At 44.5% G+C, this 25,407-nt stretch overlaps 1 protein-coding gene and 1 long non-coding RNA gene across 4 annotated transcripts in view; one reads left to right on the forward strand and one right to left on the reverse strand.

The window, feature by feature from the left end:
• MTUS1 (microtubule associated scaffold protein 1) overlaps positions 1-6,167 on the reverse strand; it is a 162,352-nt gene extending 156,185 nt beyond the window's left edge. The window contains exon 1 of the mRNA XM_090036017.1: positions 6,035-6,167. The gene's annotated coding sequence lies outside the window, so the exon portion shown is untranslated. The remainder of the gene's footprint in view (positions 1-6,034) is intronic.
• LOC149870332 (uncharacterized) lies at positions 4,016-15,796 on the forward strand. 3 transcript variants are annotated; one of them, XR_016440714.1, is made up of 4 exons: positions 6,230-6,351; positions 9,814-9,922; positions 12,476-12,724; positions 14,143-15,796. It is a non-coding gene; the product is annotated as an uncharacterized LOC149870332 (long non-coding RNA). The 3 variants fall into 3 exon arrangements; XR_016440712.1 differs by lacking the exons at positions 6,230-6,351; positions 9,814-9,922 and adding an exon at positions 4,016-5,373 and having other exon boundaries at positions 14,143-15,794; XR_016440713.1 differs by lacking the exon at positions 9,814-9,922 and having other exon boundaries at positions 6,221-6,351; positions 14,143-15,794.
• Positions 15,797-25,407: the final 9,611 nt, after the last annotated feature.

Consider the following 25,407-nt stretch of genomic DNA (forward strand, 5'->3'; position numbering starts at 1 on the left):
GCAGAAGACAATGATAACTGAAAGCTACTCCTTAGAACCAGTTGTTAGCTTACAATTTTACCTGACCAAAAGAGCAGGGCCATTTGAAAGATACTACCTGTGTTCCAGTCAGTCAACAATATGAAAAGCAGTTCACAAATCCAGAAGGCTCACTATGGTCTTCATACATTGCTGTTCATTGATCTCTTATCAAAGTTCTTTAACTCAGAACCTTTCCTTAATAGCATCTTCCTTCCATAGCCCCTTTGTTAATATAATAGTTGCTTCTGAAGGTCATTAACCTAGCTCCCTGGATGGTAAAAATCACTATTAAAAGGTTAGGTTAAGGATGGCAGGGAGATCTGGCTCTTCAAGCCAAGGACTGATTACCAATAATTCAGCATGAGACCAAATGAGCCATATTTATCTGTGATTGAGTGCGTCACCTCACTGCCTTCAGGGGGGCTTCCTTAGTGTCCCATTCCCAACTAACATTTAGGTGCTAAGGACTGTATCCAATGTCACTAATAACAACAAGAAAACCAGGTAAGATCATGTGAAATGTGTGGCAGGCCTCCTGACTAGTGAAATTCTTCAGTGGGCTCACACATTCAGATGATATTATTACCCAAGCTTATAAGTGTTGCTTAATTTCTCTCACATTTATTAAAACTTTATTCTAAGTGATCAGCAGTCTGTATAAAGCAAGAAAGAAAAATAAAAGCCACTGACATTTGCAAACATCAAATTTGTTGATAAGAAGTTGGCACTGTAGTGCCAAGATTACACCAACCTGAAGTGAGCTAAAATAAGTGTTAACAAGTCAGTTGATTCAACACATAACAAGAGGAACCAAATTAGACAGGACAGAGATATTAAAGTGTTAGTATACATAAGACAAATGATATTAGGATAGCAATTAATACTACTCTAACAGGAGCATTGGCTAAACAGGAATAACAGCTATAATTAATTACTGTAATTAAGACCGACACTCAACAGCAATTACTTCATCTAGCTAGAAGGGATTAGAACAGGCAAACTATGAGAAAGAAACTCTATAGCACATCTCCTTCCCAGTAGGATGAAGTTAGGCAGGAGTTCTATAGTTAACTAGTTCATTTATTTCCCTCTGGGATGAACAGAATTAAGAAGAGTTTTCCAGCAGTAGAGAATGCACCAATTACAAGTTGGTTTGTTTTTTGGACTCCAGGTGACTTCACTACTAAAGAAAGCAAGTGGAAAGAAGTAATTGGAAACACACACAATGAAGTATTTGCAACTAAATTAACAAACATGTTAAATTCCCTCAGTCTTCCCAAATGCATTTATCCTTATTTCAGAAACTCAAGTAAGTGAAGACTCTTCTAAAGAGACCAGATCTTAAAATCACTTGCACTTTGGGGGAATCAAGATATTTTTTGAAAACAAATGCTACTGTAGCAGCTCAACTGTACTATATTACAATAAGGGGAAGGTGCAAGTTAAGGGTGGGTTGGTGGGGCCAAACCCCTCCATAAGAGATGCAAGTCCCCCTGTAAGATTTGAAAATCATAACCCTGTGGGGGTGGGGTCTCTGATTGGATTGCTCCTTCACTTAAGTGAACTTGTTAAATCAATAAACTGGTTTGTTTATTTTTTGCAGTTCTTTTGCAGTTCCCCCCTCCTTCCCAGAGTCAAAGTGTAATTTGAACCCCAAATCAGGGTTCAAACCAACTTTTAACAACTGGAGACAAGTTTTATGCAAGCCTAGGGTCTTTTATTCATTTTAAGAAAACAACTTATTTGTTCAATGTTAACTGAACTTCTTAAATTAAGCCTGGCACAATTCCAGAGACTAGTCAAAGGACCATCCTAAGCTTTAAAAGGTTAAGTTGAGTTTTTGCCATTCTGGTTGCCACAGCAGGCCAGATGATTTAGTAGATGTGGGAAGTCCCTACTTCTGCTCACCTCCATGTCATTGTTTTAGACATCTTTGTCCAGTTATACAGCATTTAGCATCTCTGCTTAATCTACAAAATCCTGTATCCCCACCAGAAAAAAAGTTTTATTTGTAGGAAAGTAATGCTACATGATCATTTGATACTTTATCAAATGTATTACTTCCTAAAGTTATTATGTTATATTCCAATGCTTTCAGTTACAACCAAGTATTTCTGTAATGCCTTGGTCAAGCAACTACTGGGCCTTTATGTAGTCTGCCAGCTCTTGCAATTTTAATGACAAGTCTCAGAGTGCTTTGTGGTCTCCATTCCCACTTACTTCTTTAAAGGCCCAGCTCCTGGAGTCATGGCACTACAAATAATTTGTTTACATTTAAAAAATAAGGCTCAGGCTTTCAATGTTAGAAACTGAAACCACAGAAAGCCCTAACGCTAAAGAACAAGAAAACCATTAGAATCTAAAATGTAGATATTTAAATCTCATTTTTCAGTGTCCTGGATTCATATTAATGGTACTCTTATGGATGAAATCAATGCCTCAAGTGCTTAAAGATGCAGAAAATAAGAAATACCTCACATTATGTTTAAACATATTATTTGTATTAAAATGGTGTCTCTAAGAATTAGGAGTAAAGCTCTTATTTAATAAGATATCCAGAAGCTATTTATAATATGGGGTCAATATTTATTCAAAGAATGTGTTAATTACGGAGTCTTCATTCATCAAGTAGGATGGTAAATAAAATGAAGTGGATAAACTTGATGAAAAAATGTAGTATTTATTTGTAGTTTAAAACAAAGCCTAATCCAACTTGTTTATACATTTTAACCATCAATAAGCTCATATTATTGCTGTTGAAGCAAAATTTTGAATATGGGTGCTGCCAATGCCTGAACTCAGTTTGATTAAGAGTGGAAAACTCCATACAGGATCAGAACTGCCCTTTCTATGACCTTTGGGCTTGTCAATTAACCATGACCCAGTTTTCTGTGTTGCTCATGTGCAGTAATAACCAAGCCCTGATCTGATGCATGCTCAGTCTTTCTGTAGCACGAGGTAATCTGGCTAGAACTTTCTGTTTGAAGAATGATTTGATTGGCTAATAAATTCATATTTAAGGCTAATGAGCCCCTTCTTTGCGGGGGGGGGGGGGGGGGGGGGTGAAGATCACGCTAGCTGGAGGCAGAGGCTGGTGTTTCAGGGACTGTCTCTCAGTCAGGCTTTAGGACCTGTTGATCTCCTCCCCCAATTGGCACTTTGTGCTACTAGATTTCATTGCAGTTTTGGTTTCCTGGTCTCCAACTGATTTTCACCAATTACCGACTACGATTTGGACCATCCCACTCCGACCTCACTTCGTCATCTCAGCATCCTGACCTTGGCATTATTCTCTGACTACCTGATTGTCCATCATCTGAGACTGGCGTCACATCACATCATTCTACGTGTTACAGCTTCGTTTGTTTATTTCCCAATTCATGAGCTGTTGACCAGCCCTGGGACTAGCAGTGGGCAGCCGCACCTATCCCTTGCAGGTAGAAAGCAAGGGCTCACTGTGAACCTCATGGGCCAACACACCCCTCTGTTACATTCGTTGTTACTGTAACTGAAGACATCATTTCCTAGCCATCTAAGCATAAGTTAAATAAATCTCACCCTGTTCAAGAAACCACTACGCTTCTGTGCCTCAGTTCTCCTCGCCAGAAAACCCAGCCTGTTTTCGTGTTCAATTGCCACCCCCACCCATCGTGACACTGGGGCTTGGTTCATCCCCCTGGGACAATTGCCAGATATAACATTAGTTTTGGGGTTTTTTAGTGAAAGTTAGAAAGCATTACAAGATAAAACAAAACCCATGTTCTTTAAAGGAGCAGTATTTCAAAAGAACTTGCTATAGTGATAAGATGTTATTTGGACAACAGTACACATGAAGGACAGTTAAAACAATGTAGTTTACAACAAAGTAAAGTTTTATTAACCAAGACAAATGAGCTGTAGCCATTTTTAGTTATGAGCAGATCTGGGCATCTCAAAGCCCAACCACTCACTTATCAAACAACTTATTTTAGAACATGAGAGGTTTCACCCAAGGAAGCTACTGTTCTACTTAAGTTACTGGTGAGCTTTCTTCCAACATATCTTCATTTGCTGATCTATGGCACAACAAAACAGCACAAAATGGTCAAATCATATTTTCATGGTTCAGTAACACTAGTATCCTGAAAACAGAGCTGAGTCTCGGACTAGCAGAAAAACAAACACAGAAGCCAAAGATACCACTGTTACTCATTAAGGCAGGTAAACCATCAATTTTTACTTTGCACATCCACTGCAGTGAACAGTAAACATCTGTTCTACTGTAACCTGATCTTGAAAAAACTGTCTGGGTGAATGTTTAACCCAGGTGGGTACTTCACATTCTGGACCTGTAAAGCCAGTCAAGAAAACATTTCACCATCTTTGTACCAATGACAGAGTAGCACGCCCTTTTCTTAAATGAAAACTTGCATTTCTTTAATGATTATTTCCAGATCGTTTCTTATCCTCTGATCTGATTGTTAACCTAAAATACTTTACCTTGATCCTTTCTTGGCCTCAAAACAACAGTATCACATTTGAGCTGAATGCCCTTTTCAAACTTGAGCTCTCCTCCCTTTGCCAACTTTTTATTCCTATTTATAGAACATATGGAAGTGCAAACATTCAAAATAGCTTTAAAAAAAAAAAAAAGATGATAACAGGAACACAATGGCTCCTATTGCTGCAAACTGGTCCCAGGTGCATGCTAGTAGTAACTACTGGACACACACAAATGCAGGGAAAGAGGATTGTAACATGTTTAATACTATACTTTCAGTACAGAAGTTCAGAGCACATCATGTACAAGTACATGCTTGAAAGATTACTTGATACTTGGCTATCAGATCCAAGGAGGAAATGAACCCAAGGGAAATGCAGAGATGTCTGCTCTGTGAAGTTTACTGGCTTCAAAAACCCTTCCTATTTGCTTTAGCAACTTTTAGGAGTTATGGGGTAGGCCATAAAAAAGAAAAAACAAAGCAACCTAAAAAAAAACAAAAAAGACCCAAACACAACAAAACCCACAAACCCAGAAAGGGCAGCCAAATACAAACTAAAATGCCAGCCAAAACCCCCAAACCTCCCAAAGAACCATGCCAAGTCCTCACAGCCTCCCAAAAACCAAACCCTCTTAGTCTAAACAACTGAATTTGATTCAAATAAGAGTGTTTTGAAGGATGGAGGAGGGGTCTTGAAGTTCTGCAGTCAGAGACCAATGTGGCCTGGAGAAGACTGGGAGAACAGCACCACTCAGCTGCAGCATTTTTAAGAAGCCACATCTAAGAGAGAGGCTCTGAGCCCAGGGTGAAGTCTAGTCAGGTTTTGAGAAGCTCCTGGCAGAGGCGGTTGATAAGGGGGCACCAAACAGAAGTAGGTGACTTCCTTACTGTGGGGAACGGGGGGCTGGAAAGCACTTCAGGGGGTCATCCTGCTCAAAGCAGGCCCAGCCCAACTAGACCACCCCAGCCAGGGCTTCGCCGGCCGCAGCACCGCCGGGCAGAGCAGCCAAGGGCCGGGAGCGCTCACTCAAGGGCATCAGAGACGCGCCTCCAATGACTGCGCTGAAGCCTTCCCTTCCCTTCCCCGCTGAGCACCCCGAGGCGGGGAGCGGATCCACCGGCGCCCCCACGTCCTGCAGGAGGCTCCCGCCCCACACCAGCCAGGGGGAGCCAAGAAAAGAAGCCGCAGGCAGCGGGCGGGAGACGTCCGTACCCCACTCCGGTTTCGCAAGGCCGGCGGGCCAGGCTCCCGGCAGCTACGAGAGCGGAGCAGGAGCCCGGGGCTGGCAGGGGCAAGCGCGCTGCACCTGGGAGGCCCCGCACGGCGCCGCAGTCCCAGCTCCCCCTGGCAGTGAGGCGACCCGAGCCCCATCCTTCAGGCTTGAGCCCCCCCCCGCAACCCACTGTAATCAGCTACCTTGCAACTGTGGGGGGAAGGGGGGGCAGCGCAGCCCCCGGATCTGGGCAAAGTTCAAAGAGAAGTTAAGACGCCGCCGCTGGGGGGTGGGATACGCAAGGATCTGCCGACTCACCTCCCAGGGCTGCGGGAGGCGCCGGTCCCGGTGCGCGGGGCCTCCCCCGGCCGTGCAGCAACGAGCAGCGCCTACGCGCTCCTTCCCTCCCCCGCCCGGCCGGGGACTCCTTCCCGCCCCCGCCGGGCCCGGCCGCACCTGTGCCGCCCTGTGACGTCACGCGCCGAAACACCTTCCGCCCCTCCACGGGCGGGAGCAGCATCCAGCGGCCCCACGTGTAGGAGGAGAAGCCGCACGAGGGAAGACGCCGGCCACAACCCAGGGGCAAACAAAGCCGAGGGCTATGGATTCCTGCTCGGTTTTGCTGCTCTTCTTGCGTGAGCCTAAGAAATTCCTTTACACGGGTCCATCTTGCCCTATCATTTGTGACACCCGGGGGCAGGGTGGTGGCTGACAGGGAGAGGGGACTGGGTATGAGGGGATGTTATTTCCCCCCACTGGGTCTCGCTCACGTGCAGCGTTTATTTTAAGGTCTAGGACAGCCGCTCCCAATCTGTGGTACCAGTCACACCAGTGGTAGCATGCAACCTGTCAGGGGTACATATTAGCAGATTTATTATAATGACTTGATATGGCAGAAAATGTGTTGGTGGTACCCAAGGTCGAGCTGAAAAATTTGCTGGTGACACTGGAGGTTGTATTGTTTTAAATTGGTGGTATACCGTCTGTCAGAGTTTGGGAACTAGGGACTTTAAGGGATCGTTTGACTAAGATAGAGCGAGAAAGTCCTTGCCCACCCTGGGCTCTTCCCAGCTCCCACAATTGCACCCACATCCTACTACCTGTAACTGAGTGTGCACTCTCTGTAAACCACCTCCAAACCCAAATGTAGCATCATTGTGCAGGATCTCCAGCAGCGCCGTTCCTGTGAGGGGCCAAATCGGGTTGACTACCCCAGGCCCCATGGTTTGGGGAGCCCTATAGACAGTGCCATACAGACCCCACTACTACCGCTGCCGAGCACCGCCAGCCCTGGCCACTCACCCCCCCCCCCCCATGGGCAACTGGTGCATCCTGGCTCTGGGGGGACACCAGGAGCCAATTGCTGATGGGGGGATGGGGGTCCCCCAGAGGCCAATCACCAACCAAGGGGCCAATCACTGACTGGGGTGGGGGTCCCCCAGCATCACCTATGCTCCCCCCCACCGGCCCTGCACAGGCTGATATGCCCCAGGCCCCACACTGGTCTCGTGACTCTATAAAAGCATCACTCTCCCCCCACCCTCTGGCCCCTCGGGTTAGTTGACTGCACTTTTTATATGTAATTTAGTTGCCCTTCCTTCCCTACCCCCATCCTGTTTTATGCAACCCCTCACTCTGGGTCCTTTGTATTTCCTTTCACTTTAACTTTGTAACCTTAAACTTTAACATTTTCTAATAAAGTATCTGAAGTCCCAGACTAAAGAGTCTGGGATGGAGAATACTTGCCTGTAGTTTCTGGGGGCATCTGAATCCCAAGACCTCCAGACTTGGACCTGCATGTAGGATGCCTGTCAATGGATTTGGGAGTATCCGAAGTCCCAGGGTGAGAGGTTTGGGATGGAGGATGCTTGCCAGTTGTAGTGCCGTACATGGTATTTAGAACAATTGAGTTCTGCCTGCTCAATCAGTGTGGTTTTTGGACTGAGTTCTGCTCAGTCAATATGATTTGAAACTGATTTGGCTGACTTCACCTGAAATACAATTTTTTAATATATTTTGTAAGGTCTAGGGACTTGTAATTCAGGGGCTGGTATCCTTGCTCCCATTTACTTTACAGTTAGGGCTGCAAGGGTCTGGAATGGACTCCTGAATGAGGTGGTACTCTCTCCTACCTTGGAGGTCTTCAAGAGGAGGCTGGACAGGTATTTGGCTGGGGTGGTATGATCCCAGCACCAATTTCTGCTCGGGGCAGTGGGTTGGACCTGATGATCTGTTTAGGTCCTTTCTGACCCTAAGTACTATGATACTATGCTTAATAGCTCCTGATGCCCTTTTCCTCCAATAATTGGTTCAATTCCTTTTGCAATTCCAGCATCTGGTGGCAATGAGTTCCACACTCAAATGACTGTGTGAAAAAACTTCCTTCTAGTTTTAAACTTACTACCTACCAGTTCCATTTTGTGGCCCCTAGTTCTTGTCTTGTGTAAGACAGTAAATAATAAATCCCTATTGACTTTCTCTTTGCCATTTAGGATGTTGCAAACCCTTATCATGTCCCCCCACGCTCAGGTGACTTTGGTTCTGTCACTTAAACAATTGCCCCCTGTTTCCACATCTGTGAAAAGGGGTAATAATGTATTCCCTTCCTAAAGGATTTGAGATGCATTGCTGAAAAGCACAACAGAAGGGCAGAATAATGCCCTTTGTTGTAAATCGAATGAAAATGCAAATATTAAGGCGGGGGAGGGGAGAGGAAGTAGTTAGAATAGCATAATGAGTCAATGACTGAGATTAATGGGATGAATTTAAGAGAAGAAACATTTACAGAAACTATCAGAAAAAGTGTTCTAAAGTCTGATTCTGCAGAGAAATGGGGCAGACACAGATCTCTACCTATGTTTTGAGACCAGAGCCCTGCACTGTGAAAGTACCTGCCAAAAGGAGTGGTGGATATTCTGCTATCCAAGACTTGTTCAGTATACTGATTGTTTATTGTTTTCCCTGGAACATACATTAGCCCTTCTCCCCTCCCCCTCACCCCAGGTGCTGTGGAAAGAGGTTTCTTTGGGAATACTTACCAAAAAAAATTTAAAAACCTTAGGATGAATGTTCTCACAGACCTACTGTATCTCCTCAGCCAATCTTGAGGTGTGTGCAGGTATGTGAATTAATTAGTAAAGCTCTAGATTGAATATGGGAGTTGCCCACAGTACAAGCCTAGCCTTGCAAGCTGGTGATTATGCTGGTAACACTGTCCCAACTTTCACATAGCTGCTGGTGTGTTGGTTACAATTACAATGAATAACTATCAAACCAATTTTATCTTATTTTAAAGTAGTTGTACATTAGTGTAGCACACAGAACAGAGAGTCCTAAGACCTGGATTCTATTCCAAATCACCATGGCTAAATTGAATGGTTTGATCGCCTGGGAGTTCAAGATGTGTAGTATTTTATAGCAGAACTCAGCAGGTTCTTCTAAGCTGGGATCCTTGCTCTGTGTTCTTTCCCCCCTTGATCATTTCCAGAAGTCACATGTTAAGATTTCAGTGTGCTCTGCAAATTAATGATCAAGCGTAGACTTGGATGAATTTTATAACCTCAATCTTATATCTTGTTGTTTATTAGAAAAAGAGGAATAAAAAAAACACACAACATAACTAAATTAATACTGCTAGTGGGATTTTGACTTCTGTGTTTTATGGCTTTTATTGATAACCTTGTATCATTAATATGAAGTTAATGAATGTTTTTGCTCTGAATTTCCTACATTTTTAAGTGGTGAGGAATGGGATAGATATCGTTAAGTGACACAAAAATTAAATCCCTTTTGAGTGCTAACACTGCTATAAACTTCTAAAAAAGACTTATTAGACTATAACTGTTTAAACCACCTGAAGTATTTTGGCATGACCTTAATTTGAGATCTTTGAGTTCAAGGAGGCTGCAGAAAAGCAATGTACAAATATACGTATCCCATGCCAACAGTCAAGTTTGAAGTGATTTAAATATAGTCAAGTATAGTTAAAATAAATAAACATTAAGAATGGGTAATGACTACCACTAGGAGTTGACGAACTTAGGACCTGCAGTTGAAGTTTGACTTATGACCTGAATTACGCTTGTTTGTTCATTTAGGAATTTTTATAATGCCTACTCCTTTAATCCTACTAAGACCTTAACCTCTACAGTGTCTGGTGAAGTTGTACACTTACAAGTAAGACCTGTCCAGTTTGCGTAACTACAGGTAAATTATTAGCATGGTGACTTAATCCCAATCTTATGAAATGAGCTCTTTCTTTTTTATTAGAAATGATCCTGTGTCTGTGGTTCCGACACATTTGGCTACAACATTATTTACTCTACCCTAGTGTAAAAGCTAATTGTCTGCCTTCTTGGAGCTAGTCATCTCAATGAAGAATGGGTATTGTAGGGATTTAAAAGTCTGATGTTCCCATCACAGAATTTCTCTAATACCCTTTTGGAGTGGTGGGGAGGGGACATAGGATATGCCTTATTTTGGTTTGTGTCTAATCCTCCAAGGCAAATAAAATTTAGCATGTAAGGGTGGATGTAGAGGCTCACTCTCAGGCTCACAATGGAGTTGCACTACTGAGATTTCTTCCCTCTCCAACCTGCCTCCTGTCCCAGATTACCTCTAAAATGATAGGAGTCTACAGAGTCAAGGTGACTTCAGATTGCATTCACTTCTGTTTGTTCCCTTGAATTTCCTGTGCATGCAAGTTAATGAGAGAAGTGCACACATTAGACCTCCTCACATCTTGTGAATCTCTAAACAAGTGTGAATCCAGGGCAAGGATTATGGTGCCTTAGAGTCAGCTGGATATTACTCATTAATGGAATAATTCAGGGGGAAATAGTTACTCATCAGGCCAGAGATACGCATTTGAAGAACTCCAAATCCCAGAGTCTTTAAATTCATCACAATTGAAGTATTGTATAGATGTGTGGTGCCAACCACACCTGCAGCATTTTTAAATGGCTGGGAAGGTATGCATGCCCTGGCATCTGGTTGCTAGAAATTCACGGGAGAGTTTTCTTTGGCAGTCCATCACACTGTTCCCCGTCATGGGGGGGTAAGTGAAGCAGTGTGGGATACTTGAGAACTGTTGGAAAGTGCAGATATTTAAGAAGATTCTTCAAAATGAGGTGCTTTACTTCAAAAACGTTCCTCTTCGCAGATCATTTATGAAGCACTACTTTGGCTGTGAATGTGCACATCCTTGTTCTGGAGTACTCTGAAGACATTTGGAGCACTTCAACTTGCATGTCTCTTCAAGGCCTCATAGTTTTCAGTGGATCATTTTTGTTGGTTTTCCGGAGTCCACAGCCACCACTAGCAATACAGTTGTTAAAATTCAGAATGCCAGGAGGGGTGGGAAAACTTTTCTCCCTTGCATTTTGGTATACAATGACTGCCTCTTCACCATAATAATTATTCAGGGTAGATCTGAAGACTCCATGGCAAAAGGAGAACTTTTCCTATAAAGCCAACTTTTCCTTAGGTATTTTACACAGTTGATGACTATTTGGACATGCTGATGAATATATGCAGTTTGAGGCCATCAGGAAGGCATTCAAACTCATAACTTTGCAATGAGTGGAATGTAGTATGATTGCTTTGCTTTGTCACCATATGAAAAAAAGTGTTTACTTTTACTGTCGTCAGCTTAGTAGTTTACTTATACACACATAAAGTAAAGAAGCAGCAATTGTGTGTATCTTTATTCAGTGATTCAAAGTGTGCTGAAGCCAATGGTATTATTCAGCAATTTAATATTCTTATGTACCTGGTTTGCTGACAAAGGCTAAGTACAGACAGTCAAAAAGCCCAAGACTGAATCAATTCAGTCTTTGCAAATTAGTCTAAGCTGTGTAAAATGAACCAATAAACAAGTGAACAGAAATGCATCCACATGCCTGCAGTGGCCCAGGCCAGAAGCTGGGAGACACTGGAGCACACCTCCCTGCTCAGCAGGAGCAGACAATTTGGGTCAAGGATGGCCTGCCCATCCTGCAAAGTGTGTATGTGTTTGGGAGTTGTGGAGGAGGTGCAAAACATCCTAGGATGATCAGGGACAGTGAGTTAATTTGAATCTGGAGGGGATCTGGGACAAAAGTTCAATAAACTGATTTAACCTAAATCAGTTAAAGGATACAGACAGAAGGGCAGCTCCCAGCTGTAACTCAGAACTATTTTTGCAAAATGATCTGAGTTACAATGTTATCCCAGACTGAACAGAAGTCCACTGTTGGTTCCAGGGGGGAAGGAAGGGGAATCTAGCTGAGGGCTCGAAGCCTACATCCAGGTTCCCATAGTAACATTTTGAAATGTCAGCCTCTCCCTGCATTCCGCTCATGTTGAGCAAATTCTTTTTGGTATTGGTTGGTGGAACCGGAGTATGCTCCGTCCACTCCATGCATTGACCTGGTATTGCAGTGCTTCCAGGACCGGTGCAAAAAAAAAAAAAAAAAAAAAGGCTTTATGTGATACCACATGCAATGAGGGGTCAGATTTTCATCTGATTGGCCATTTTTTTAAACTACCTGCAGCTATTCACTTGTGTTTGGTCACAGCTATAAATTGCTTTCTGTGGCCAGATAGAGCAAAAATTGTCGCTTCTGTGTGCACCCTTAAGGCTGAGACTATATCAGGTTTATCTTAAACCGGTTATGGCCATTTTGAAAGTGGTTTATGTATACTGAACTTCTGTTGTATTACAGATTTGAACCTGTTTCCAGTCACTTATACCAGTTTATGTGTAATTTCTGTCCCTAGCCAAAATGCTTAGAACCTTACCAGATACTCTCCAGTTAAAACAGACCATCAGAGGGAACAACACCAAGTGAGAAAGTCTGCAGAATCACCCTCTTTTCTGACCTTGGAAAACAGAGTTCCATATTTCAGCTGCTGAGATGTTTTAGGAAGATTCAGTTTTAATGACTGGACATAAAGGAAGAGGCACTTCAGCAGATGTTGTGATGTCATTTAATTACTGCTTATGTGGATCCAGATGACAAATGGAAGGTAAGACCAACTGGGTATCTTCCTGAAGTTTGCATGCAAGACCCCTAATCCTTATTTAGTAGTGATATAAATATACAGGCTAATCTCCATTACTGTAAAAAAGGCTTCTATCTTTGTGACTGTAAAGAAAATATCAACTGATTGTTTGGGATTGTTTCACTGTTACATTGATTTCCTCCATACCCTACAATCCCTCCCCACCAAAATCACAGCTTATTCCATCACTCCTGCAGCCATCCCATTGCATCAGACCTTTGCAAATATTCATTTTAACTGTTTTTTTCTGTTTGCATAGATCAGCAACTGGGAAGTTACATTTTTGTTGTTGTTTAAAAAAGAATTTTTAAGACTACAGGAAGCTGGCAAGAGAATTTGGGAGCAGGTGCCCTGGTTTTACTTTTATTGTTTTTTTTTTACCAGTTTTCAGTGAATTGCAAACTAGGCACATCTACATGAGATGCTATGGCGACATAGTGTCAGCAGGCACAAACTGTGATGCGCAGTAACAACTGTGCAGTTGGGCACATGTGTAGGCATGCCCACTTTTAAGCATAGCATAGAAAATATCAGTCTGTCAAATCAAATCACTTGATTAGCTCTGCAGACCATCAACTATAACTTTAAACAGAAAGGATACTTATGCAAACAAACCTTTCTGTTGTTGGCTTTCAATTAAGTGACTTACATTCCTTGTATGCTCCCTTTGGCCGCTCAGTTCTGCTCAGGTGGTGCCTTATCTTCTGTAGAGTCTATAAGAAGGAGAATCAAGAAACAGCTAGTACCTCTACTTCTGTTAAGGCTGAAGTAAAGGAAGAAAGAGGAAGGAGTGAGTTAGAAAATACAAGACAAGTGAGAGAGGAAAATGTAGAATGATACTGGGAAATTTTCACTAGGATGAAAGAATTATGTAGGAAGGAAGGAGTGAAATAAAAAAGGCTAGGCCATGGGGAGAAATGACAGAACATAGTGTAGCAAAACCCTGTTTTTCTTTTTGGTTTTAATTATTTAAAAATACATTCCCTCCCCTTCCCCAACCATTTCTGACTTTCTCTCTGCCCTCTCTATTCCTTATAAGTGATTACAAGTAATACTAGGTAAGCTAAGCTAAGTTCTTATACTCCCTTATAGTAACAAGCCCCCTTTGATATTGTAAATAGCATTCTATTATGTTTGTGTTGATTTTTACTGTTCTATATTGAATTTATATGATTTAGGCCTATGTCTGTAAAGTAATGTCAAGTCTCTATCTTGTGTCCTCTCGCCGGGTGTAACCTATGCTATAACTGTGACACATGTCTAACCAGTGTCATGTAAATGGGTTCCTGAATGAATTAGGGTGCTTGAGGTACAATGGTAGCAGGCCTCTACTGAATGATCAACTCAATGACTGGACCATTGCCTTGCATTGCCTAATCCAGGAACCACGGACCTCACCCAGGAACAAAACAGAAACCCAGGATTTGAAAGACAAAGACCCTACAGAAACCAGCAACCCCACCATTTTGTCCTACCAGACAATAAGGACACCTGGATCTGCATGTAGGCATCTGAGCAGGACTGTCCTTTCCTGGGCATATCCCTCCCATTGGAGATGTAGGTAACCCACCTCTGTAAAAGGGGTGGTAGAGTGTGACCTCCTTGGGATGCCCTCTCTATCTGGACCGGCACTGTGCTATGCCACCTATCCACTCGGAGGTGATACCCTCTGGACATCACCTTACCTTAATGGACAAGACCCCGAATGGCCATCGGGGATCAACTCACAGCCCAGGATAAGTAGCCCACCCACCTTCCTTCCCCCAGCAAAGGACCTGGACTCTGTCCCTACACACTTTAACTTCAGTCTCTCCACCAAGCCTTTTTCTCTCCTGCTACCATTGTGTGTAGGAGCCAATAACTTTGTGAGCTGTATAGTGTACTGCCTGTTTAATAAAACTGATATTTTTGACCCCAAGTTGGTCTCTATCCTGCTACAGGCTCCCAACTAAATCCCCATCTTTCTGACCTCCCTCTGGGCTTCATTCCTCCCTGCCGCCTCTATCTCCCCCGACTCTGGCCTTCTCTCCCTCTCTGCTGACCTCTCCACCCTGGTCTTTGGTCTCCCAGCTCTGTCCTCCATCTCTGCCTCCATCTTCCTCCACCTTGACTTGCCGGCTTCCTGCTTGTGTCCCACCACCTCTGCCTTCTCCCCAGTCCCCGTCTCTCTCTGCATTCCCTCCCCGATCTCTCTCTGTCCATTCTCACTTGTGTCTTGCTTATTCTTCCTTCTCCCTAATCCCTGTCTCTCTCTGTTCCCTGTTTGTGCCCCGTCACCTCTGCTTTCATTCCCCAGTCTTCCCTGTCTCTCTCTGTTCCCCTGCTTGTCCCCTGTTGCCTCTGCTTTCTTTCCCCAATCTTCCCCATATCTCTCTGTTCCCCATTTATGCCCCAACATTGGCAAACTTGGAAGAGGAGAGTCCTGGGCTCTAGTCCTTGTTCAAATGATTAAGTATTTTACATGAAACAATCCTTGAACAAAATGAATAAACAGTTTTTGGAGCAGAATTGGCACCTGGGTCTCCTTTCTTCAGGTGAGCACCCTGATTGCGGGGTGCCCTCTCTCCCCAGCAGTAGCTCAACAGGAGGGATGAAAGGAGCCTAAAAGTGAGAAATGATGAGTGCATGTAGACATTCAGGGAGGTTAGGAGGAGGTTAAGTTAAGTTAAAAATAGCCACGTAATCTAAGGTAAATCAGCATGGGGGAAGATTGAAAGGATCGGGGTGGTCAAGAAAGCTCCAGTGTGGGAATTGGGAGGTCCAAAGGGTTTATGAGGGGGTAGGTGTGAACTATGGGAAGATCACAGGGGTAGCCAGGGTTCATAGGAGGACTGGGGGATTGGGAGGGCAGGCAGTGTCTGCAGTGGGGGTACTGGTGTCAGGGAGGGCTTGGTGAGATCAGGGGGTCCACAGGGTCTGTGGGAAGGCTTGGGAGGATGGGGGTTCTCTTCCCCACCCCCAGGACCAGGGGCCACCCTCAGACAAACAACCCCTCTCAGTGAACCTACTCCCATCCTGCCTGGCCCTCCCCACACCCCAACTTACTTGCATGACTCCCAAGATTGGTAAACTCTGATAAAACTGGCACTGAGAGTGACTTGTGGAATGGGGGGTTTGGTGGGCTGGGGGTGGGGCTGGCTAGTTCATGGTGGGGCGGGGGTTGTCTCTCTGGGGGTGGGAACCATGCAAAAGTTCAATTAAATCGGTCTCACCAGACCTGAGCTAAGTTAGACTCAGTGGTACTCACTGGTACCTCAGAGGTACACTTAACTTAGATTGGGCAGGCTGTTTTTAGACTGATCTAGCTGTCTTGTGCAATTTGCACAAAAAGATCTACCTAACTAGTGTAAAGTCCACACTTGGGCGAACTAAGTTAGATTGGGTAGCCATTTTTAACATGATCTATCCTCCCTGAATGTCTGTACACACCCAATAGACTTCTCACTCCTCAGTACAAAAACTGAAACCCTTTGTGGGATTAGTTCTTGACAACTAGCTACAACTAATGAATCCTAGTCACCTAGTATAATCTGGATATATCTTCCTCTAGAAAATGCCAGGTTTGGCTCATTTGACTTATTTGTATGGTCTAGCGTAATTCTATATATCAAGAACCTATCAGAAGCACTGGCTGTTGTCTGATAAAGCTTCAGCTGCTAACTTCCTTTATTAATCTAATATTTTATTATAGCACTTTACAAGTAGTTATAGATGTATATGACCTTATTTTCTGCCTACAACAATGTGTTTATTTCCTGATTTGCCTATATGCTGGCAGTGCACACACATAAGAAACTGCTGAAGATTTGGGCATGTAACTGGGTGCATCAACACGTGCATTAATGCACTTTAAATCATGCATATATGTATCTAGAGGGGACAAAAAGTAGGTGTAGTAATAAGGTCTTTTTGGATGGCAACTCAAGTCAAAGGAAAAGAGATTTGAAGCACAGTTTATAGAGTAAAATGATACTGTTAGAAGCCTGATACGCCTCTCATTTACACTAAATGCATCTTAATCCAGGTTTCCCATTACAGTCTGGATCACTCTGGGATATGTTGATCCCTATCCCATTTTGACAGAGTTTGATAATATGGAGCAGGACAATACTTGAACCTAATAACCAAGGAAGCTGAACTAGAATAGCCTTAAAGATACTATTATTGTTGGCCTAACTTCAACTGCTGGGTGGACAGGTCTTAAAGAAAATAATTTAACCCTGCCCAGACCTTGCCTTCAGGCAAATAGGCTTTCTAAAAATGAATAAAATTTACTGCTGTTTGAATTGGGCATATCTAATTCAAAAAGCATGTTTTCTTGTTAACTAGTGAGACAGCATGAATACATTTAACAGAGTGTGTAAGCAGAGTCCTTCAACTGGGATGCAATAAAGTTTGTTTGACAAGTGACATGTTGATGAAATTTCATGTGCATAAACAAGTGAATGTTTCTGACCTAAATAGTTGTGACTGACAATTCTTTGTGGCTGTATGGGAGAGCACTAGGAGCAACTGACTATAACTTGAAGGGAGAGAGAGGCTGCAAATAGATTTAGACAGACTACAAAAGTGGGCAGTTGAGAATAGGATGGGGTTCAACATAGGTGCAGCACCCTGCATTTATCTTGGGAGAAGGAATCCACAGCATGCATACAGGCTAGGGAGTTCCCCTCTTGAAAGCACAGAGGCAGAATGGGATCTGGGAGTCATTACTGACTCCAAGATGAACATGAGTTGCCAATGCCAGACCGCAGCCAGCAAGGCCAGCCATACCTTGTCATGCGTCCAAAGATGCATCTCAAGCTGGTCCAGAGAGGTGATACTCCCCCTCTATGCAACTTTTGTCAGTTGGAGTACTGAGTCCAGTACTGGGTGCTGCACTTTAAAAAGGATTTGGCCAGCCTGGAGAGGGTTCAGAGGAGGGCCACCCACTTGTTGAGAGGGCAGCAGGACTGGCCCTATGAGGAGAGACTGAGGGACCTGAACCTGTTCAGCCTCAGCAAGAGGAGACTGAGGGGGGACCTGGTGGCTGCCTACAAACTCATCAGGGGAGATCAACAGCAAATAGGCAGAGCCCTTTTCTCCCCAGCACCACCTGGGGTGATGAGGAACAATGGTAATAAGCTGATGAAGAATAGGTTTAGGTTAGAGAAGGCAATATTTTACAGTTAGGGTGGCCAATATCTGGAATCAACTTCCCAGGGAAATGGTCATCGCCCCTACCTTGGGCAAATTCAAGAGGAGGTTGGATGATCACCATCTGGGGTCTTGTGAACCCAACATTCATTCCTGCATGTGGCAGGGGGTCAGGCTAGATAATCTGTTCAGGTCCTTCCTGATCCTAGCTACTATGAAACTATGAAATTTCAGCAGAGAAAATTTAGACTGGAGATGAGGGGGAACTTTCTGACTATGATGGTGGTCAAGTATTGGAACTGGCTACCTAGAGAAGTTGTGGCATCTCTAGCCCTGGAAATTTTGAAGGGTTCATGTGAAATGTAATGGATTACATTTTATTTGCAGCAAAAGAACACTAAGGTTGTTGCAAGAGCAAGCAATGCAAAAAGAGGAAATGCGGGTGTGCCCACGCTTTACTGTGAAGTAGCATAGTTTACTGAGCAGTAAGCATATGTGTCTACCCATGGATATGCTTACTGCACAGTAAACCTCGCTAATCATGCATACATTTACTAACCCGCAAACGCAAGTAGCAAAATTACTTGTGATTACTAACTGCACAGTAGTGCTTGTGTTTACTCCTGACTAGAAGTAAATCTGCTCCCGGCCACTAGAGGACAGGAATTTGTTTCCTGCTCCCAGAAGCTGCGTGTTGCTAAGGTGGGCTCTGTCACTGGAGCCCAGGTAAGGACTGTTCCCCTGCCCCAGCAGCAGGGAGCTCCAAGCTCCCCACTCCGAGATCGGGGAGTGGGGGCTGGGAGATCCTTATCTCCCAGCGCCAGCTCTGCAGTCACAGGACTGGTGACCCTGCAGTCATGGGGCAGAGTCTTACAATCCTTTCCAGGAAGATAAAAATATTTCAGTGCTGGCCCCATGACTGCAGAGCCAGTACTGAGAGATCAGCACCTCCCAGTGCCAGCCCCGCAATCATGGAGCTGACATTGGGATCTCCCTGCTGGTAGGAGCTGGAGAGCCTGTTCCTCACACAGTTATCATGGAGCTGAGCAGGGAACAAGCTCTCTAGCCACTGTCTTGCAATCACAGAATGGGAGCTGGGAACTGTCTCAGTCAGGGGCAGGTCCCAGCCCTATGCTGTGATCAGGTGATAGAAGTGTGGGGCTTGGATAGAGCTGCAGGGGTAGGGCAGATCCCAGCCCCCTGCCTTGATCTGCCAGTTGGACAGCTAGTAGCAGCTGTCTCCTGGCCCAGTGCTCCCTTCCAGCCCCTTGGTAGCAGCAGGGGCCCATTGCTGGCTTCCAGGAAGTGAAAACAGTTTATGGCTACTAGCAGCAAATGTGCTCCTGCTTCCCTAGATGTAGAGGCACCTTCCCAGGAGCATTTACTCTCTAGTAGTTTACTCACAAGTAAAGTGATTCCAGATTTAATGTACGTGCAGACACACCCTGCTAGAACTGATGTTGCTTGTGCAATCTTAATTTGGCCCATTGGTGTGTATGTTCTACTTTCAGTATCCATTTTGGGTAGCACACTGGCCCAGCCTGCTAGGAAGAGCAATTGTAGAGAAATGAGTGCTGCCTTTAATGTTTCAGGTATGGGCATGATTGTTCTTCCATTGTCAGCTATTGTTTGTTTTGCTGAATTTAAGAAAATCCTTTACCCAGATTGTCAGCTAGGAAGCAACTTCAGAATGCCAGAGAGGGAGAAATCTGATCATTTGAACAAGCTCTTTTAATAAAAAATGTGCACATTTTTATAGTGATGAGCCTTGAGTCAGAAGCTGAAAGGTGGGGGCGGTGGAGGTGGAGCTCATGCATGCTCTTCCACATGGCATCCTGATTGACCACAATCTCTTGCTCATATTCCTAGTAGCGGGCAGCCATCAGGTTTTCTACTTTTCCACAGTCCAGAAATAAAAATTGTAACAGCAAATGGTATTTTCAAAAGCCTGTGCACGCTGTCAGAAATTCTGGTGGCACCCCTGTATAACTAAGGCTTTTTCCAGCTGACATTTATGATAAAATGCAGATTCTGAAGTATATTTCTATGCCCCCTCCCTCACTCTTTTTGGCTTTCATTTGCCAACATCAATTTATGGAGTACCTATAAATGGCTTTAGCAGGCATTTTAAATGGCTCCTATTAGTAAAGAGACTGACTTTGCTTCTCCATTGTGTCAGCTACACAGACAAAGTGGGCAGTGGTGCTATGCAGAGTAAGTTGTTACTTCATGATCCCCAATTGCTTGGCCACAGTGGATATTTATACAGAAGAAGGCCTGCTCTAATTTGGGCTGCTAGGCCAAGAGCTCCAGTGGAGCTTAAGTAGGAGACTCACTTTCTTTGATTAATTTATAAATGCACATTGTGTTACTTCTGTAGTAAATCTGACCCTCAGAGTCCAATTCAGGACTGATGTAAATAAGCACAAGGCTTCAGTGACTGACTTGTATATGCTGAAAGCGGTATATAGTTTCTTAACTGTATAAAACTTACTGCTTCCATAGCACATTTCTGCATAGATTTCAAGGCTCTCTACAAAGGTGGGCAAAACACATTTATGTCTATTTCATAGTTAGAGAAAGCAAAGCTTTAAAAGGTTGATTGATGTGCCTAGTGTTACATAGCAAGCTAATGGCAGAATAGGGAATAGAATCCCTGACCCCCAGTTCTCCTTCCTTTATCTAGCTACATAACTCCATACCCTAAATTGGAAATACAGTTTGAGGTATTCCTTTTCTTTAAAGGGTTAAAATTTGAGAACTGTTGTAGAGAAAAGACAGTAATAATTTTGATATTTTTTCGCTCTTTCCAACTGTAAAGATGTGGGGGGGGAAATAGCGTTAAACTGGAAATACTTGCTTCATGTTAATTTTTGTGCTCTTACTGGGTATGTACCAATCTTACTTGAATTCAAGATGAGATTCTTTCCCCATTCAACATGGCAGGGGTGGATGTGCCTCATCCTGGACTTGAGTACAAGGTGGGGGAGGTGGCTGCTGCAGGCTTGGGGTCAGAGATGGAGTTACATCCCCTATCTCCCTTGCTATCGCTGCCTCTGCCCTACCCTACACTACTGCTTACCCTCAGTTGCAGCTCGGGTGCTGGCTCCAGCTTGAGGCTTTGGCCCAGCAGCAGTAACCATGGTGGCAGCAGCAAAGGCCCCAGCCTCAGCTCCAGGGCCAGAGCTGCCATCACTGCAACCACTGCTGTCTGGTTGAAGCAGGGCCAGAGCTGCAGCCATGACAGAGGAGAAGTGGTAGGAGAGAGGAGAGGCCAAGCAAGGGGACAAGTGGCAGGGATGTGCAGGTCCTGGGGGGGTCAAGTGTCAGGGGGCATGGTGCAGGGGGCACAGGTGCCATTAGGGTCAGGCAGTGGTGGGGGGAGCAAGTAGCAGGAAAGACATCTGCCAGGGAGGCAAGGTGTAGGGGCATAAGGGGAAAGGTTCAGGCTGCTTGACTGCCTGCCTTCTGCCTTCCCTGCTGCTACTTTCCCCACTGCAGTGATGGGGGTGGGAGGGGATAAATTTAAAACAACCCTCCAGTAATTAGATTCTGTGCATGGAAAATTATAGGAAATTTCTAAATTTCCATGTATAGAATCTAATTATTGGGGGTTCAAAGTTTTTTTGAAGCTGGGTAAATAAGGTAAAATGAGGAAAAATGAACTGTATAGTGATATTTATATCTACAGACATGGGGCATGGACTGCAAAATTGTGGTCAGACTCTTTAATGTTAAATAGGCACTCAGATAAAAAGTTCTGCAGTGTTTTTCTCTTTCCAACAGTAACTGTTAGGTTTGTATAAAACACATTTATTTTTATTAGTGATGTATTTGCAGTGTAGAAATAATCTGTTGCAACATTTTTGGGATGCCCCATACACCACATTCTGTTTGCTTTAAATGATTAAATATAAACCTATCTCTGTGAAGGCTCCTTGTATTGCATGTAAGATTCACTTGCATTTCAATGACTTGGCCAGCAAGCGAGGACAGTGGAACCTTTATTAGATGCTGACTTCTTTGGAGTCTCATTTTACATCTCTGGTTCCAATGCCAGCCAAGTGAAAGGAGATACCGTAGGTAAAATAAAGGATATGAAAAACAGAGGCAAGTCAGCTGCCAAACATTATCTTACAAGAGAATGCTTCAAAAATGCCAGCTTTGCAAATCCCTGGCCATAATGTGCGATACAGTGTCTTTGTGATGCAGGCAACACCTTTAGGAATTAAATGACAATATTATCTTTAAAGGGAACTTTTACTGAGCAAGAACCTTATGGCCCCTATGTTTTTCCAGCTACATTAGGTTGTGTCTACATGACAAACTTATTATATTCCAGGGCAGCATTCTCAGGTGCACTATCCTGCTCTGGCAAGCTGCCTTCTAGACTGGAAGCAGTATAGTTTGATCTGCAGAGCACTGGGAGTAGTCTAATTAGTCTGCAACTCAGCAGTGCTAATAATTCCTGTAAGCACTGCACAGACATGGGTACAATAATTTAGGTTTAGGCAGCAGTCTGCCCACAGGAGTGCCATGTCCTTGAAGAAACCATTATGGATCACACTAAGATTACCAGGTAGGCATGGCCTCAGACAGTAAGACTGCATTTCAAACACAGAAGAGATGTCAGTATCTGCAAGTTATATTTCATGGGTGGAAAAGCTGACATTCCACCAGGGAGTTGATCAGGGCACCAGCCCCAGGGGCTCACTTTGTGGGAAGGGGAGTACAAAAATAGCAGCCACTGTGCCACACCTGCTACCCCATATACTACTACTGGCTGGGGCACAGAACTGCTCAGTTATGTCTCTACCTACTGCACTAGTGTTATTCACTGCATGGTCTATATCTTCTGCATGGACACTTCGCCATGACTATAATGGTAAAAAGAGACTATGGAGCAACAGTAAAATTGGTACCCTATTTTTTTTTTGGAAATTCTTAATATGATAAATACCTTGATGTTCATGATTTTCTTTGGTAATGAGTCTTTTAAAGGGGCCTGCACCCGTGTCCCGGGACTAGGGCTGGCAGTGGTGGCAGGAACGTAGGGCCCAGGCAGGCAGGGGCTCTATGGAAGGAGTCCAGCTCCCTCCTCTCCCTGCTGGCATAGCCCAGCTTGGCTCCATAGAGCTCCAACCCATCCAGGCCCCATGCTCCTGCCACCCCATCAGCCCTGGCCCTGGGGTACCAGTGCCAGCCCCATGCTGCAGCCCAGCTGTTACTATATTCCTGCCCACCTGCTCACTGCAACTTCTCCCCCGCAACCTGCTGCTGCTGCTGCTACTGCCATTTCCCCTCCTTCTGGCCCGCAGCTACTACTCCCCAGCTGTCCACCTGCCTGCCTGCCTGCTGCTCCAGTGCCATGCAGTTCCCAGCTGCATGGCTGGGACTGCAGGACACAGCAGAAGCCAGCCCAGCCCTGCTCAGTCTGGCCTTGAGAACTGGGGCAATCGTTGGTCATCCCATTCCTGCCCCACTTCCATTCCTGAAGTGCAGTGCCTAGAGCTGGACACAGTACTCCAGCTGTGGCCTCACCAATGCCAAATAGAGGGGGAAGAGCACCTCTCTGGAGCTGTTTGCAACACATCGGCTGATGCATCCCAGGGTTCTGTTTGCCAGCTTCATTGCACTGTTGGCTCATATTCATCTTCTAGTCAATTGTCACCCCCAGGTCCTTTTCAGATGCAGTTCCAGCGGTGGACCACCATCCATCATATTGTCATGGTGAGGGTTCTTCCTATCCAGATGCAGGACCTGGTACTTGCTGAGTTTGCATTCTTGGATGGAGGGAGGACAGGGGAACAGCCCCAAGGTCCAGGCAGAGGGTTCCAGTTGGAGACTGGGGATGGGAGGGCTGAGGGTGGGGTGGGACCAGGTGGGCCTTGCTGCTGCATGTGCTGGGTCCTGTTGCCCCTGGGTCCTGCCATCGGCTCCTCCTGCCAGCTCCTCCTAGGTCCTATCACTGCCGGTGCCTGAGACAGGAAGCCACAAAGAACAAGAATTTTCTAAATTTTTTGTGGGCCCCATGGGCTGGATAGAACGGCCTGGCCAGCTGGATTTGGCCCACAGGCCATATTTTGCCCACCCCTGGACTAAGGATTACTATTGAATTATATATTACAAAGCCCTCAGATGAACATAACCTGGAGGACAACAGATTAATTATGTGACATACATGAAGTAACAGAACTATAATAAATTTAAGCTCTGGTCTGAGGTTTTTGAGATACAAACTAGAATATTATATAACAATACCCTGTTCCATAAGGAAATAGAGCATGGGAATTGATTTGTTTTTAAAGCTGTGTTTTTCTTGTGATGTAATTTAAGCAAACTGCTCCAGCAACACAGAAAAGGCCAGGTTCATCAACAGTGTAAATTTATTGGATTCAGTAGATTTACACCAGGGATTAATTTGGCCTAGTCTTTTAAAAGGACTAAAGCCCAAGATTATATAATTGGGAAGGTTTCCAAGTGGTAATGCTTCAGTGTATATATTTTTTGTAAAAACCATGACAAATACAAGGTTTCTTGGCAGATAGGAAAGCTCAAACATTTTCATTTATTTTTGGGGAGTTACGGTAGATCTGAGGTAGGATTTATGCTTTAATATCATAGGTTAAATATATTCACTAATGAGGTTTTCCAGCTGAAACCAGAGAATGAGGAAATCCTTTAACTTCCTTTGCTACTTAGAAATTTTCAGTTGGGTAGTCAGGAACTGGAATCTCCCACCCCACCCCCTCTCCCCAAGCCCCATTTGATTTAACTTTGCAACATAACATGGCAGCAATGAAACATCTCAGTGGCTGTTAAGTGTCTGGGTAAAAAGAGGCAATATGAGAAATATGTTTGCCTGCTTAAGTTTTTAAGCGAGCAAATGAAATGGTAGGGCATGTCCAGATGAATGTGGTCATGCAGCATGTGGCACTGCAAACACATTTGCAGTGGCACATACCAAACAGTCTGGTGTTCTCCATGCTGCAAGCATGCGCTGCCTGAACATGCGTTGTGCTGGGTTTTTTTTCCACAGGTTTTTTTGACCCCTAGCTATCCAGGGGGCAAAAAAATGCAGAACCCTTCCCCCGCAAACAATGCACAATCAGGCAATGCACGCTGCTGAAAAGTGGAGCTGGCATGCCCACAGCCACACTCCATTGCCAGCCAGGCTCCACACAACAGAATCGCCACAGCTGCAGCCCCAGGAGGCCCCCAGGACTCCAGGTAAGGCTGCTGGCACCAGCACAGTGCTGGCCCCAGCCTCTCCTACCCAATCTGGGGTAACTTGCCCTGTGCGAAAGTGCATGTGGCATGGATGTTCCTTAGGGACAAGAACTGGCAGTGCAAGTTGTGCCACTGCTATTTGTCCCTGGGGAGCCAAACTTCTACACGTCTGGATGTGTCCGTAGATGTTGTAGTCTATAGAAGTTATAATCTATAGGTTATAGTCTATAGAGCTTATAGTGTATAGAAGTTATACTCTACAGAAGATTCAGTAAACTAAG

Source organism: Crocodylus siamensis, chromosome 2 (assembly GCF_052110815.1).
Source record: "Crocodylus siamensis isolate JL-2025a chromosome 2, ASM5211081v1, whole genome shotgun sequence".
NCBI lineage: Eukaryota > Metazoa > Chordata > Crocodylia > Crocodylidae > Crocodylus > Crocodylus siamensis.